At 40.4% G+C, this 16,959-nt stretch overlaps 1 protein-coding gene across 4 annotated transcripts in view; it reads left to right on the forward strand.

The window, feature by feature from the left end:
- The window catches only part of LARP4B (La ribonucleoprotein 4B), an 84,937-nt gene that overhangs the window by 9,159 nt on the left and 58,819 nt on the right, over positions 1 to 16,959 (forward strand). For 3 of the 4 annotated variants that reach the window (XM_075587801.1, XM_075587803.1, XM_075587804.1), the window contains exon 2: positions 9,295 to 9,399. The exons of the other annotated variant lie outside the window; for it this stretch is intronic. The gene's annotated coding sequence lies outside the window, so the exon portion shown is untranslated. The remainder of the gene's footprint in view (positions 1 to 9,294; positions 9,400 to 16,959) is intronic. 4 annotated transcript variants of the gene reach the window in all.

Below are 16,959 nucleotides of genomic sequence, written 5' to 3' on the forward strand. Positions count from 1 at the left end.
CTTGTACAGTGTGTTTATAGAAATGCCATAAGGTTTATCTTGTTTCAAGTCGATAGTCAAATTATTATTCCCTTGCTGGTCATTCGACTGCTGCTTTCATTCAAGTAATTACTGAACCGTGCTTTTCTATAACTTACTCTATACAGTGATTTCAATATCTTTTTTTTAAATATTGTTTTGCTGAATCACAAAGAACTACTGCTTTTTTAAGCATTAAGTAATCAACTACTGCATAAATGATGGGTAACTGTGATTCAAGAGGTGGTAATTAGTGTGTTGTGCTGACATCATTGGACGCTAGATGTGCTTTGCATGCATGGTTCAGTATGTCTACTGCATGATTACCAATTTTTAAGTCCAAGAAGTGTGTGATTATATCGCGCTCTCTCCTCTGCCCCGCCCCTCAACTCCCCTTTTATGAGTGTTATACCCCTATCTCCAGCGATTTTTAAAAAGGCTCCTCTCACCTCAGATCCCCAGTCATAATTTCCCTACCTACGTGTGTAGACATTCTCTCAGAATCTCCAACAAGAACAAAAGATTGAAGTTACAGGGGGTCTCCTGGCTTACTGTTTCCATCCATATACAAATCATCAGAGTTCTGAAATGCATTCTATTTGAGTCAGTTTCATGCCGTTCCTGGCTGTGCAAATTGGCTGGATTCACAGCCTCTGAAGCCTGGTCCCCCCGCTTGCTCGAATGCTGCGCAAAACCATCTGGAGCCGCTAATCAAGGTCTGAGCCTCTAATGCAGTCGCCTGCCTATGCTGACTGGATCCGTGAATAGTGGAAGGTGGTCTAGTATGCCTCTGGTGCCATTTTCCATCGGGCCAAAGACCGGGTGGCACAAACCGGAAGTGCCGGTTGCAGTTACCTGAAATAAGCCTAGACTCCTCGTTTTGACACACAAATGTCTTAAGAGGTTGTGTCTCGCAGCTGTACTCCTGGGAGAAGCATAGAAGATAAGAGGAGGTCCTTTTCAGTGTCGCTGCTGCTTCCTGAGCACTAAATCGGCTATTAATGCTTCTCCTGAGGTGGGTTGTAGGCCTGAGAAGGTCACAACCAATTCTAAGAGCTGTACATGTGCCTTATGTGAAGCCAAGTTAGCTAATTATGCTACGAGAGCTTTCCCCACCTGCATTTAGTCTCTCTCAGATGGAGTTTTCATGGCTGAAATCTCTGTTGGAGACTTGAGGCTCTCAGACTGGAAGCTGTGGTTATGTCTCATAAGAGATCATGATCCCCTTCTGAAGACTGATATGCAAGCTACCTATTACTCTTGACTGGCAACAATCTAAACCTAAAGAAGACAGAGGCTGCACAAATCCTAGAAACTTTCAATGCAGAAATTTGTTGATAAGCTCATTAAGTGTAGGAGACAAGCTATGGACATCAAGGATGTCAGACAGGATCTTAACACTGGCTTGGGTATTTCTTGACCCTCAAAAACAGTGTTTGTCCTCTTCACCAAGTAGTCAGAAATATAATTGAGACTACACCCAGACAAAGTTTCAATCACAAAGCATTTTAAAAGAATGTATCTCTTTTCTGATGAAGGTACCAACCAGTGGGAATTTCCGCTTAAGGTAGTCGTTGGCAAGATTATATACATTAAATGCTGGTTGTGTGGCCCGTCAGCCCCTAAAAGGGCTGCACATAATCTAGTGCCATATAACTGCTCCCTATAAGTCCTATTGCTCCATATAACCCCTACCTATAACCGCTCTGCATAACATCCCCAAGTTTTTTGTTCCCGGAATATTGACGAAAGGTCGACCTTTACAAAAGCATTGTCGATGCAGTGGAACTTTCCATAAGTATACATATTTCCTCCTCCTGTCCATGGTTTAGAGAGTTCTGACAAATCAGGAAAGCGGAATTAGAGGCTATTGTCAAGCAACATTTTGGCCAAGGAGGCCATGGTTTGCGGACCTACTAAAGATGTCCATAGACTCCCTGGAAGCTTCTACTCCTAGTGGATTTTCTCACACAAGGCCGAATAAGACATCCAAATCCAACATTCTTTGCTTTGACGGCATGAAGATTTAGAGGCAGTGTTTTAAAGAGCAACGGTTTGTCGGAACATGTAGTTCAGCCTATGCTCTGCGTCAGGTAGTAATCCACATCCAAAATATACCATAGGTTATGGACTGTTTCCAAGTGGTGTATTACGCAAGGCTTGGATCTGACAAACTGGATCTCCTCCCATGCTGGAATTTTTGCAGAGTGGGTATGGTAAAGGCCTTGGTTTTAATTCTCTTAAAGTCCCTGTTACAGCCTTAGGAGTGTTCTCCGATACCTCTTTATCTAACAAAAGGGGGATGTAGCCCGTTTTCTTAAAGCAGCAGAGAAGCATAGGCTTCGAATTCATCCTCTCATTCTGACTTGGGATTTAAATATTGTTTACAAACATCATCTTCTGCTCGTTTTGAACCATTGCTTCAACTTTCACATAAATTGCCTACTCGAGGCAGTATTCCTTACGGCTGTTCAGCCAGAAGAATTGAGGAATTAAAGGTTTTATCTTGTAAAGACAAGGAGAACACGGAGAAACTTGCACCACTCTTGCTTCTGAATATGAGATCATTTTGTATAGATATTGAACAAGGTGCATCTATGCGGACCTAATAAAATACAAACACATGATATTTGGAGACTAATGAAGAGACCAGCTCCAAATTAGAGAGGTCCACTTGAGCACACACCTGGCTGTAAAAGCTGATGCAACTTAATCCTTATTGATCTAATTAAAATAATTTCTGGAGAGATGAAGTAATTAGTTAAAAAAATCAAAAATCAAACGGGTAGCCTACCTGTAATTGTATCTTGGTATTTACCAGTAAGAGAGCCCCATCTTCACACCCCACAATCAACTTTTATATTGAGAATCCCATTACATCTAGAATGCCTGCTTGATTTATGTAGTGTATACCTCCATCTCATCCTCCTCCCAATTTTTTTTTAAACTAATTACTTCACCATCTCACCAGTAATTATTTTAATTAGTTTGAATTATTTAACTATATCAAAGGTTACGTTTTATCAGCTATTACAGCCAGACGTGCTCTCAAGTGGGCCTCTCTAATATGGAGCTCGTATTAATTAGTCTCCAAATATTCTGTATTTACCTTGTAAAGCACCATGGTTTTTTCGAATTCAACAGGATAAGATTGTGGCCTGTGCCTCAATTCCTTCCTAAAGTAGTCTTTGCCTTTTTATATGAATCATTGATTTCATAATTCTTCCTTCATTTTTTCCTAATCCCAAGGGTATAAAAGAGCATTTGCATTGCTTAATGTAGTGAGTCTTGTCTCGTTAAGTCGCAGCATTATATGAAATCTGATCGATTATTTGTTTTCAGGAAATAGAAGACTCTTCTGCCTCTTTTCCATCGTTAGATGGATCAAACTATGCATCCACGAGGCTTCAGACATCTAGTTTGTCCATTAATTAAGACTCATTCTACTATAGCCATAGCTACTTGATGGGCCAACAAGGCCGTTGCCTCAGTAGAAGACACTTGCAGAGCTAAGTACATGGTCTTCGCATAATATGTTCATTTGGCACAATAAGATGTCTGCCTTGGAGGAGGCATGATTTAGAACAAAGGCTTTACAAGCTATATTACAGAAGCTTCTTACTCTTAATTGTGATTGGTTTGGTACCCATTGTGTGTATGTTCATAGGGGACAATACAGAGCGGTATAAAAGTAAGAAATGTATATTTCTCAGAGTTCCTCCATAACAGTAAAGGATTTTTCTGTTACAAAATAGTTCTACTATTGATGTAGTAGACTTTGAGGAAAGCCTATGCAGCTTGGCTAAGCGTATGATTGGGGATCTGAGGTAACAGGAGCCTTTTTATCTGCTTTGACAAAAGTGGTCCTACCACACAGGAGGGGCATAAAACCCATTGTAATGTCATGGAAGGACTCAGAGATAAATAACAGTAAGAAATCCCACACACTTGTGTATTTACATACAGGTGCTTAGCCTAAAATATATTTGATATCCTCATGTTCAGCTCTTGTCAATCCACTGCCAGATGAAGGTCTCCCCTGTTTATGTGCACATATATACTTGATCATTTGTATGTTAGCTTTCAAAATCTCACACAATCGTGTGAGCTGTTAAACTAATTTAACTACTCCACCATTGGCTCCCCTTTCTACACATAAACACGCAAAACTTTTTGTTTTATACTAAAACTCTACAAGTGCTATTTATGAACAACTTTGAAAGGTCCCTTCTACAGTTTACAAATGTGATTATTTTTTCTGATACAGGTGCAACCCTAATGAAAGCAGAACCATTTTATTTTGTGTTTTCGTTCTGCTTCCATCTTTCTAGGATCCAGGGAGATTAGAGCACTTTAAAATGGTAGATCCTAATTCACACTGTGACAACACACACTGTGTATAATGTTGGGGTTGGAAAACTAATTTGCCAAAAATGACCTTATTTAAATGTATGACTGCTCGTGGCTCACTTTGGTAGTAGGTTTTCAATTCTTATGTAAAATGTTTTGTAAATCTTACTGCAATTAGTATGAAATGACTATGCATTGAATAATTGTATAATCAAAAGTCTCGATATCTAGATTGTATGCATCTTGTAGATATATTTATATATAATTTTTTTGCTGGCTTAGTCTGTGCTGTGGCATATGTTGACTGTATTTTCTTTAGATGATGCTTGGCCTTGTTGTAGTAGTCGTTTACAAACCATGCGTAGTAATGTTTCGTGTTAGTGGGTACAGGCATACCCTGCATTAACATACGCAATGGGACCGGAGCATGTATGTAAAGTGAAAATGTACTTAAAGTGAAGCACTACCTTTTCCCACTTATCCGTGCATGTACTGTACTGCAATCGTTATATACGTGCATAACTGATGTAAATAACGCATTTGTAACAGTCTCTATAGTCTCCCTGCTTGCGCACAGATTCGGTACAGGTAGGGAGACGGTATTGCTGTTCAGGACGTGATGACAGGCGCATGCGTGAGCTGCCGTTTGCCTATTGGGCAATATGTACTTACTCGCGTGTACTTAAAGCGGGTATGCCTGTATTTGGTCTCGGTGTATATTTTGATGTATTATCACTAAATGAGAACATTCGTTGCCGCATTATGTTTCCTGTTAAAACAGCGTAGATTGGTGACTTCTCTGAAATATATTGTCTTGCTGTGTTTCGGGTAATACCCCGTTTCCCGAAAGTTCCTTATTGATCTTGATTACATACATTATTGTATTACTTTCTGCAGTAATATTGACATGATTATAATCAATAGTCCAAATAACTTTTTTTTATCGCTTAATACCGAAGTACTAATTTACTCTGCGCTATTGCAATTGGATTAACATGGCTATTTCTATTTGACATTCTAATTTTTTTTGCTTTTTTTAAATTCGTTTTTAAATTGCTTTGTTTCGCTACAACTGTAAAATGGCTAAATATTTAACATTCATACCTTTGTTGGCTTGGATTCCTTTTAATATAAGCAGCATTTACGGTATAATATATTTGTGGTTGCACCTTTTGAAGTGAAACTTCTATGCTGGCAACTACCAAACAAAAATTTCCCTTGGATTAAATTGCCTTGCTGGTGACGGAAGTGCATCCCGGAAGTGACGTCACTGCTGGCAGAAGAGGTCGTTATGGCAGCTGGCGCGGATTTGGAGGCCTCATGCTCGGCGCGCAGAAGCCGTTGCTGACAGCTCGGCGCTCCTGCTCTATAGGCGCCGGGTGCGCCGCCGCAGTAGGCACCGGCTGGGCACACATGCCTCAGGCGCTGCACACGAGGAATTCAGTTACTATACATATAGAAGGTACAAATAGGTAAAACGGGTTGTGTGCCGCGCACGCGTGTTCCAAGTCCAACTTCTTTGCGTTTTGGCACTGAAATGGTGGTGGTTTTACTTAAAAATCAAAACAATCACAAATATACAATTTCTGCGACAACACAAAAAGAAGTTTCACTTAAAATGCACATGCTCGGCGCGCACACTCTGTGTTTTGTGCCTTTAGCTACTGCAATGACATACCATCCACTCTGAATCTTTATAGACACATTTCAGGTTATATTCACTTCCATCTTTCTATCACTTATCTTGCTGTGAGAGGTACACCACACCACCACGTTTGCACTTACGGTGGCGTTAAAAATTACAATACAGGAAAAATAAACTAAGAACAGTGGTAAGAGCAGCAACAAAATGACAACATAAGGCAAAGCTGCCCTGCACTGAAGAGCTTACAATCTAAGTGGTATATTGGGACACTCCAGACATGGTAAAAGTTTAATCTAGATGTCTAGTGTATCTGGACTCTGGACTCTGTAACCAGGGATGGCCAAAAATATAAAATACTTAGGAGCGGGCGTTTTTGTCAAGGGGGGGTAGTGGGGTGGCGTTCCTACCATCATGCCCACCCGTTGTCAGCTCTGTCAGTGACACGCTGACTCGGGCACACTGATATGCACTCCTCACCAGCTCAGTGTGAATTGAGAGCAGCGGTGAGCAGAGCCCTAAAGTGCTCCCGCTCACCTCTTCCACCCACTCTCCGCTTCCCTCCCTGTTCCCCCTGCACTCCACATTAGGCCTGTAATATAGTGAGCATGCGTCAATGATAATTGCATGTGTGAGCCTGACGTTGATATAGTTGAGACGTGCACGGCCGTGAGCGTTGGCGTGGCAGATCTGAGGAAATTTGTATTTTCGCGCTGTTGGCTCGCCACGTGACACTGTGAACCAATCACATTGAGACCTACCCTTCTGACGTCATGGCCACCCCCCCTATACACACGCGTCACCGTTTGGACTATAGGCACAAAACGCTCACGTCGTGCACACGCACCACCATGCGCACCAGCGCTTACTATAAAAACAGCCTTAAGCAACGCGGCGGTGTCTCAACCCGACTGCATCAGACATGAAAGCATACTGGGGAAAGCTGTTGCTGGCTGCGGCGGTGAGTGACAGGTTAGTCAGTGCTGCAATCGGGACAGACTTCAGGGGCGACATTTAAGGTGACTAGGCGCCTGGGATTTTTCCACCCCCTGATCTAGGCATATATAATTTAATTCTGATTCTTTTCTGAGGTGAGCCTTCGGCAGTGCTTTGAGAACAGGAAGTGGAGGTGCTTGGCAAATATTGAGTGTAAGGCCAGGTCCATGCTGATCACGAGCAAATGAATGTAAATGCATTGGAGTGTCCATACTACGTGTGAGCGTTGGTCTTTGCAGCGCGATGGCCGGGTCACGTGAGCAGTTTGTCCCATGAGGACAAACCAGTTCCGTGACGTCACGGCCATGCCCCCCAAAATGATCCGCATCTCGTCTATCAGGCGTGCGTGGCAATGATAAATACCTGTCTCCCTATGACAGTTTATCCCGTGCCGACATGCATGGCAGACAGCGTTGACGTGGCAGCTGTGTGGAAATACAAAGAAATATGTATTTTCAAGCGGCTGCTTTGACACTGAGCAAATCACAGTGTGGCCTACCATTGACATCATGGCCACGCGTCTCACTGTTTGGCCTATAGCACTAAACGCCTGCGCTTACTATGTTACATGCCTAAGAGTTCTAGAAGCGGGGAGATATGGGGAGAGGTTTAAGATGTGAGCGCTGTAGAGGTAAAATGAATATAGATGACACAACCTTGCGTTGACCGCAAGAGGTGACTAAGGCCTTGTCCCCACTGCTCGTGGTTGCGCATGCGATGGTGCGAACAAGATACGGCCCTCTGGGGCTGGCCCCAGTCAGTGCGTGCGCGCACATGATCAAGCGCGAGTGGCGTGACTACATTTTGAGAAGTTAAGAAATGTTACTACTTCTGTGGCGTCCGAGCGATGGAGGTTCAGCCAATGAGTGTGACCCAGCCGCGTGACGTTATGGTCGCGACCCCACCACGCCTCCTCGCCGTATCAGATCCTTAGTCCTCGGATCGCTCGGCTGAAGGCCACGAGCGCTGCAAAGCGCTCCGTTGCTCACGCGCGTGCGCTCCCTGGGACCCTAGGCTTAGTCCCCGGTGTCGGCGCTTGCAGATCTATTCCCCTGTCTGTGTAGAGCTGCAGGGGGTGCGGCCATGACATCATCTGGCAGGTTTGCCCTCATTGGCATGGGTGTGGCCAGTGCTCCGTCACCAGATCTGAACAGTTTTTTTTCTGTCTTCATACAAATCTGGCCGCGCAAAGCGGCGGCCAACCCCAGTAGTGGGCCCGGCCCCATTGTGGGGCGGCTCTTGTCCCCGCAGTGCACGCCATACCGGGCGCTGCAGCGGGGACCTAGCCATAGTGTTGAGATCAGATTTCAGAGACGGTATATGGAGGTGTAGTAGTTTATATGGAGTTTAATAGAAAGCTAGCAGAGATTTAATTAGGTCAGATGCAGATACATGTCTCGAAGCGCAGGAGATAATTCGAGGAGCAACATTTATGAAGTGTAAGGGAGAGAGCAGTGTGACAGACCAGATTAAAGGAATGTTGCAGTAATCAATATGGGAGAGAACAAGGGAATGCATTTGTGTTGTTGTGTTGTGGAGGTGGGGCAGAGGAATCTGCTTATTTTTGCGATGTCGCAGAGGAAGAATCGGAAGGATAATGTAAGTGTTCATGTGAGGGGAGACAGGGAAGAGTACAATGTACTTGCGGGTGTTACTATTACCCAGGAACAATAGGGCATGGTTTGGAAAGGCATATAAGCTCTGTTTTAGCCACATTCAGCTTGAAGTGATAGCTTTCATTGGTTTAATCTTGACACTTATTTGAGGAAAAATGTAAAAATGACTTAAACCTTTCTTTATATTTTAGTCTAAAAACCCTCCTTTACAGAAAAGCACTCTAAATATGGTTTGTTGTTGGGAGAGCGGGGGGGGGGGGGGGGGATTTCTAAATGTTTCAGTTATCCCAGTGATGAGGTTATTTGATTCCTACCTGTTTGTGCACTTTTAACAGTAACTGGGTAGATTGAGCATTGCAAGATTTGCAAGGTCTGTGGATTTGCACTTCAGCCGTAGAAAGAGTATAGAAGAGTTTTGATTCATTGTTTTAATGTTCCCTTTTGGCCCACCTGTATGTTTAATTTCTGTGAAATGAGATATCTCTAGTCTCACTACTTACAGGGAATTTAGTAGTTTGACCATTCCTCTACAATAATCTACCTTTTTAATCATACATCTTGCCAAGTAATAAAAATGATCAAATTAACATTCACCAGAATCTGTTGGTAGATCTGTTATTTATCTTTATAATTTGCTCTAGCCCTTTGGTAATTGCTGTTTCTGTCTTGCAGGTTGCTGGATTTGGTTGGACAGCTGACGTGTGACATATGTGCACTTGTGGGCTCCATATCGTTCTGGTGTATTTATCAGAACGTTTCTAGCAGCTGTACAGACAGGTGATCTTTAATATCTTACTTTGTATTTTTTATTTTCACCTGCAGGAATGTGGAACTTAAAGATGAAGTGATACTTCAAGTGAAAATGTCATTAAATTGAGTAAGGGGGGATTTTTCAATATGTACTGAATTGTTAAATACCTAAACGTTTTGGCCTGTTTGGTTCTGCCTTCATAAGGATGTCCATAAATGTCCCATTTTTAAAATGACAACTTGGACAGTATTTTCTCGTTTGCCTTTTTCACACACGTCTGAACTTCCTGTAATATTCTGTTCTAATGTAAGTTATTTTTGTTGAGGGTACTCTTAAACTGTGTTTTACCAACAATTAGCAGATGCAATGTTCTACTTCCCATATCCTGCAATATGAAGTTTTTTTTCTGTTGTTACACTAGTGGTTAATATTCACTGTCCTAATAGTATCATGATATACCAAGTATTTTAATTTAATCTGGAACACAAGGGGTTAATATAGGGTACATATTGTCTTTAAAATACAATAATTGTTTTTATGGCCTGTTAAACCTTTGCCTAGTCCTAGTTTATAGGACTGGTTATGTAGAGCGAGGAAAAGATAATACATTTGAAATTGTGGGTGTGACCACAATTTGTAAGAATAAAAAATAGATATTCGTAACTATTGCGATTAGACGAATCAAATGATGCCATCTCATAAAAGGTGCCAATGACGGTTATCTGCTTCTCATATAAAAATAGAAGTTATATGGTCATATTTCATAGTCAAATGTGAATTTTAAGTACACAAATGCAACAGTGAAGATGGTGTGTCTAAATATCATAGAAACAAAGGTATGAAGCCTTTTAGATAATGAGGCACACTTTAAAGATTTTTCTTTTTAAGTCGTAAATGTCAACCAGAGCTGATTGACGACATTGGTGAGCTTATGTTTTCAATGAGAGAAGAATAGTATAAAGTCTTGTCAGGGAGTTATGAAATCAGAATTCAACAGAGGTGTGTTTTGAGATCAGACGCCTGAATTTTCATCTTTTCTACACTAATGACCTTTCTGGGAAGAACATATGACATATGATAACGTACTGTATAGAGATTTCTGTTGGTTCTTCTAATCTTCCTGTAACCTAAGCACTGTATTTTTGAATATTAAAGTCAACCTTGAATAAGTAATACTTTGGGCTCTGATTGAACTGTTGCACACGTTGTAGAGTAAATTACATTTTTGGACACATTTTGCTACAACAGATTTGTGTATTAGGTTTTTCCGTAATAAACAGGTACCAGAGACTCTGCAAATAAGTACGTATTTAATATTTCTTCGTGGCAGTGGATAAATTGTATATTGTAAAAGAGGATAAATATGAACTCCTTTTTAAGTATCTTGCAAAGGAGAAAGGTGGGGCAACGAGTTGGCCTTTTGTATTAACTCTTGTTGCATATGTCATGTGCTCACCATTGTACTACTGTTCATGGCAGAGGATATATTGGGAGCCGAAAAGTCCTGGTGACACTTGATTTTGTTTTGTTCCTTCTGCTGATCTGTAACAGCACAGCTATTAAAAATCAACTTCATTCACTACTTTTGGGAAAAATAGAAAAATCACTCAAATGGACAAAACTAAAATGTTCTACCAAAGGTCATAAAGCAGATAAACTGCAAGCAAACCAATGCTGAAAGACATTAAATTACATTAGATCAGTCCATCTTTTTGGTTTCTAATAGAAGTTGATCTATAATCATGTACTATAAACACATTTTATTTAAAGATTATTATTCTAAATTGGCAACTTTCTTAGTGGTGGATAGATAATTCAATCAAAACGAGAACACTACAAGATTAGACCTTTTTTATAGATATATATATTTTTTAAACTAATATCCCTATTCCAAATGTTTGCGAAATGGCCAAAATAAAATTAGACACTCCAAATACATGGTGCCATCCGCTATTAAAGAACTTACACTTCCGAATCACCCAGCCCAGGTGACTTTTCTAACAAATATTACAAAACATTTACGGATTTATTAGCCCCTCACCATCTTTCGATGTTTAAATGTATGTCTCTAGCAAAACTCCCTTCAGAAATGTTACAAGCAATCATAATCTCTCCCTAAAGAAAGAAAAGACCATACATTTGCTTAAATTGTAGACCAATATCTTTAATAAAGATATATAAAATTGTATGCAACGATTCTAGCAACTAGATTGGAGTACAGGCATACCCCGCTTTAAGGACACTCACTTTAAGTACACTCGCGAGTAAGTACATATCGCCCAATAGGCAAACGGCAGCTCACGCATGCGCCTGTCATCACGTCCTGAATAGCAATACCGGCTCCCTACCTGTACCGAATCTGTGCACAAGCGGGGAGACTATAGAGCCTGTTACAAATGCGTTATTTACATCAGTTATGCACGTATATGATGATTGCAGTACAGTACATGCATCGATAAGTGGGAAAAGGTAGTGCTTCACTTTAAGTACATTTTCGCTTTATATACATGCCCCAGTCCCATTGCGTACGTTAATGCGGGGTATGCCTGTAAATACTTTCTTTGATCCACCCTTACCAGGTGGGACTTTTTTTCTTGGATACAAGCAGCAGATAGCAGGAGCAATATCGACCGTATTCATTATGCACGTTCCCAAAAGATTCCCATGTTCCTCCTTTCCTTTGACGCAGCGAAAGCTTTTGACAGATTAAATTGGAAATATATTTTAAAAACATTAAGGGCCTTTTGGATTCATTGAGAGATTGGGAGCGATATCTGCCTTGTATATAGTACTCCTACAGTGAGGATTAATGCAGTAGACTTCCTCTCGGAGCCTTACCCATATCAAATGGTACACTCCAGGTATGCTCTTTGTCCCTTGATATTTGCTTTGGCTATTGAACTGCTATCTATAGAAATAAGGAAAATCTAGATGTTTCGGGAATTAAATAGAGACAAACTGGATATAAATTAAACTTATTTGCAGATTACATCATTTTAATGTTAACAAATCCATTGATTTTGTTAATAAATTTACAAAAATCGTTAAATACTTTTAGTAGAATATCAGATATTAAAATGACTACTAAATCAGACGCTCTTGCTGTAGGAATCAATTGCAATACAGAGACCATCCTTAAATACTCTTTTTCTTACTGTTGGAAATATCGTTCATTAAAATACTTGGACATACATATTACTAAAGATTTTGCTGATCACAGAAGATTAGCACACCTTGTTTAAGACACTTCTAAAAAGATTTAAATTCATGGGACAAATTGGAGATTTCCTGGCTGTGTAGAATTGCCACAACTTTAGATTCATTTACTTCCCAGATTACTGTACCTTTTTTGGGCCCTTCCAGTTTCTATTCATCAGAGCGTTGAATATTTTTTAATCAAAAATAAATTCAAATGGTTTTGAAAGAAATCAAGAACCTCTGACTATTTTAGAGACCGATTTGTAAACGTTGGTTTGGCCCTTCCTACTTTAAACTTTTACCTAGCAGCTGCATAATTTTCACCTATTATTGACTGGCACTCCAAAACAAATCCCAAATGATGGGTGGAAATTGAGGGCACATAATCCCCCACCCCATTAAAAAATATACTTTGGTTTCCCAAATCAAAACTGGCCAGAGATTTGTGACATTCTGTCAATTTCTTTCTCTCCTACTACGACAAATGGGCCAAAAATCTGGTCTAACTCAAATCCCCAATGTTCCCATTATTTTCTAATCCACAATTTCCAGGTGGATGTGAATACAGAAATATCTCCTCTTGGCAAGAAGCTGTAATTAAGACTAACATTTGTTTTGATTGTGGAACAAAATGTAATCTTACCAAATCTGAATTTTTCCGCTTCCTACAACGAAGACTTTTCATACGCTCTCTGAATTTACCTAGAAATAGATTGGGAGACATTTTTGCCTTTTTAATAATTGTGCATGGATTCTTCCTTTATGAAAGCGTGTGTACCTTCTCTTACAAAGCATGTATCTATTATATATATTTAAATCGGAAAAATAATGACTTTTGAGTATACCATTAGAAGAATGGGAAGCCATATCCACAAACTCTTGAAAGCTTAAAGCTGCAATTCAGTCTTTTTTTTATTTTTATTTATTTATTTTTTTTTTTACTTCAATAGTTTCATGTGGGCAATCTCTAATTACCTAAAGAACTGTATAGCTGCAGGTCAATTCGTTCTCCATGTATTGATAGGTCGAAATTTGGTGACACAATTAGTGAAGGGATCTGTTTATATTCTGCTTGTCTGTCAGTGGAAGCTCATGAATATTCATGAGCAATTCTGCACTGACATGTGCTAGAGCAGGGGGGCGCAAACTTTTTTCCCTGCGCCCCCCTGCCGGCGGTCCCCTCTCTTCCGCGCCCCCCCATACCACCATTGACCCGCCCTCCGGCGTCACGACGTCACGTTGCCATAGCAACGTGACGTCACATGACCTCCGCCGCGTTGCCATGGCAACGCAAGAAGGAAGCCGCCGGAGTCACGGGTAAGTATGGTTTACAGAGGCCCTGCAGCTCCCCGGGCACTTAATTTAAGTGCCTTCGGGAAGCGCGCGGGGCCTCTGTAAACCCCGCGCCCCCCCCACCGGCAGTCTCGCGCCCCCCCTGGGGGTCGCGCCCCACAGTTTGTGCACCGCTGTGCTAGAGGGAGGGCAGTGCTGACAAAGGGGTGGGCCAGGGCTTGTGACAGGACATGAAGGGTCAGTGCCTTAGCAAATGGCTGTTAAAATATAATACAAGAAAATTGGTCTTTCAAAGTTGTTTTTTTAAAAACAGAAAATGCTAAAAGTATTTTTTCTTACTACCGAACTGATTTATTAAAAAAAACACACATGCAGGATATTGACTGAACTGCAGCTTTAATTTGTACGAATATAAAAGAGAATTGATAGAACATCCTACAACTTTGGTACCTAGTGACAGATGTAAATGTTATGTTGCCTAGTGTTAGATGGGATATGTAAAATATCCACAAAATTCCAGTAGATGCTGTAGAGGATGTGAAGTTGGTAGTATGATGCATATCTGGTCGTCTTGTCCCAAAACGTCTGACTTGGTCCAAGATCTTTGATTTAATGGAAGAATTAACCCATCAAACAATTTAAAGAGATCCATTTACATAATTATTTTATAAAAACAAATCCCAAAACATATCTAAACGTTTCCAAATATTGACTTCACACCATATGCACTATAGCTAACTTCTGGAAAAAGGAAGAACCTCCACTAATGAGTGATTTTGCAAAAATCAAGTCTATTAAATGGATCTTTTGCTGAATCCTGAGATTTTGCTTCTCTGGGAATCTTCACAATATATTAGAATTTGATCGTGTAAATATGTACATGTATTTTATCTGAATTGTACATTTATGATCAAATAGAAATGTATATGAATTGTACCATGACTTCCTCATCCCTATTTCTTTTTTTATCTTTCCCCATTCACCTTTATAATTTTAAGAAAATGTTTAAAATAAAGTAAAAAATAAAATAAACACCCAACCACTCCAACGCCAGAGAACGCTCTGTCTAAAATGGGGCAAGTCGCTTAATTCCCCATAAATAAAAAAACATTCTGTTAAATATGCTATTGTACATGTCCATGAAATTTAACCCTTGTTAAATTTTCAAGATGGAGATACTACTCCTATATTTGTGTTTACAGAACAATGATCCAGAGGAAGGCAAACAAAAACCCCAGTGAAACTTTATACAATTATGTCTTAAGAGGAAAAATAAATTCCTTCATGACTCCAGATTTCTTCCTAGATCAACATCTTTCCTGTTACCGTATTTTGTATATCTCTATACCTATCCTTTCTTTAAAAAAAAAAAAAAAAAAGGTAACCTTTTCCTGTAAGATCTGTTGTACCTGCCATCAGTCTACATGGGTGTTTTTTTCCACATTTTTTAATTGCTCTTACTGTAAAGAACCCTTTTACTTTTCTGCTGGGGAAAACTCCTTTTCTCCAATCTCAAGGGTTGACCCAGTGTCATTTGTACTGTCCTTGGGATGAATAGTTCTCTTCAAAGTTACTTGTATTGACCCTTAATATATTTGTATATAGTTATTGCCTTGTAATATGGCAGGCATAAGTTTTTATAGGGGTCCATTTTAAAAGAGACAAGAAGCAAAAAGGGATACAGTGTGTTAATTTGCCTGTTTTTTTCCTTTTATCTATAGAGTGGTGCCCCAAATTATACACTACAGTATGTTCAAGGGGTGGTCTTACGAAGGATATATATTAACACGATTAACAAATTATGCTGTCTTCCCGTCAATCCATACACCATTTTATGCAAAATAACCTCCTTGTAGCCTTTGCAGTTACTGCTTGACATTGAGCACTATTGCTAAGCCTGCTGTCTACAATCGCTTCTAAATCCTTCATGCATTGACCTAACTTTGACCCATCTAGTTTGCATGTAGGCCGCTTATTCTTGCTTCCCAAAAGTATAACCTTATATTTCTGTGTTAAACCTCATCTGCAACTTACCTGCCAAAGCTTCCACTTTATCAAAGTCCTTCTGTAGACAAATTGCATCCTGCTCTGATTTTTACTGTACATAATATGGTGTCGTGAACACATATCGAGACTTTCTATGCCAACCTCAAGGTCATTAATTAATAAACACATTAAAAAGCAGTGGCCCAGTACCTAACCTTGAGGTACGTCACTTGCAACCTTAACCCAAATTGAAAAGGTTCTACTTATGAGATCTCTCTGCTGTTTATCTTTCAACAAGACAGAAAAGCCCAATGCTACATCCAATATGACAAAAATACACAGGGAAATACTTATATATTCTCTTGAAAAAGGGTCATTTAGTTGAACCCTTTGGCCAAAGAGTTATAATCCTGCAAGCCACATCAATGCATGACCATTAGCAGGTCCTAACACTACCTGATGTAAAATTCTCATTACAGTTTTGTGTCTCAACCTCAGAATCACTACATACACCTATACTTAATCAAACTATAAATGTGTGAATGCTGCACAAAACAGTTTATAGAGTTTATCTCTGTCAGGCCTCCCAGTCCTGGTGGTACTGACCTGTAGACTCGTGTGATAGCACAATTGTTGGAGCGTGTGCGTGTGTGTGTGTGTGTGTGTGTGTGTGTGTGTGTGTGTGTGTGTGTGTGTGTGTGTGTTTTTTGCAGGCCTGCGCTTCACAAAGATTAAACTGTGGTGCAAATATAACTGCAGCTTGTATCCTTTGTGGGGTAGCTCACCCACTCCAACCTGATGTAAATCCTGCACAGCTGGACTCTCTAATCTCTCTCTGCTGTAGCCTCTGTCTGTCTCCTTCCTTCTGCAATCTCAGGTTTTGGTTTCTGCTGTCCCCTGCTGCATGTACTGGTCCAGTAGGGCAACTCTCTCCCTGCAGTTCCCTCTCTCTTCAGGGTCCTGCATGGACTGACCCTGTCATGGCTGCCCCTCCTGGTACCACCCTCTCCTCATTCTCTCCTTCGTCACCAGCTCTTACTGTCTTATCACAGTCACATGTCCTGTAGAGAGCATACAAGTTATGGGGCAGCGTCCTGTGTTGCTTGCAG

This window comes from Ascaphus truei, chromosome 2 (genome assembly GCF_040206685.1).
Source record: "Ascaphus truei isolate aAscTru1 chromosome 2, aAscTru1.hap1, whole genome shotgun sequence".
In the NCBI taxonomy this organism is placed as follows: Eukaryota; Metazoa; Chordata; class Amphibia; order Anura; family Ascaphidae; genus Ascaphus; species Ascaphus truei.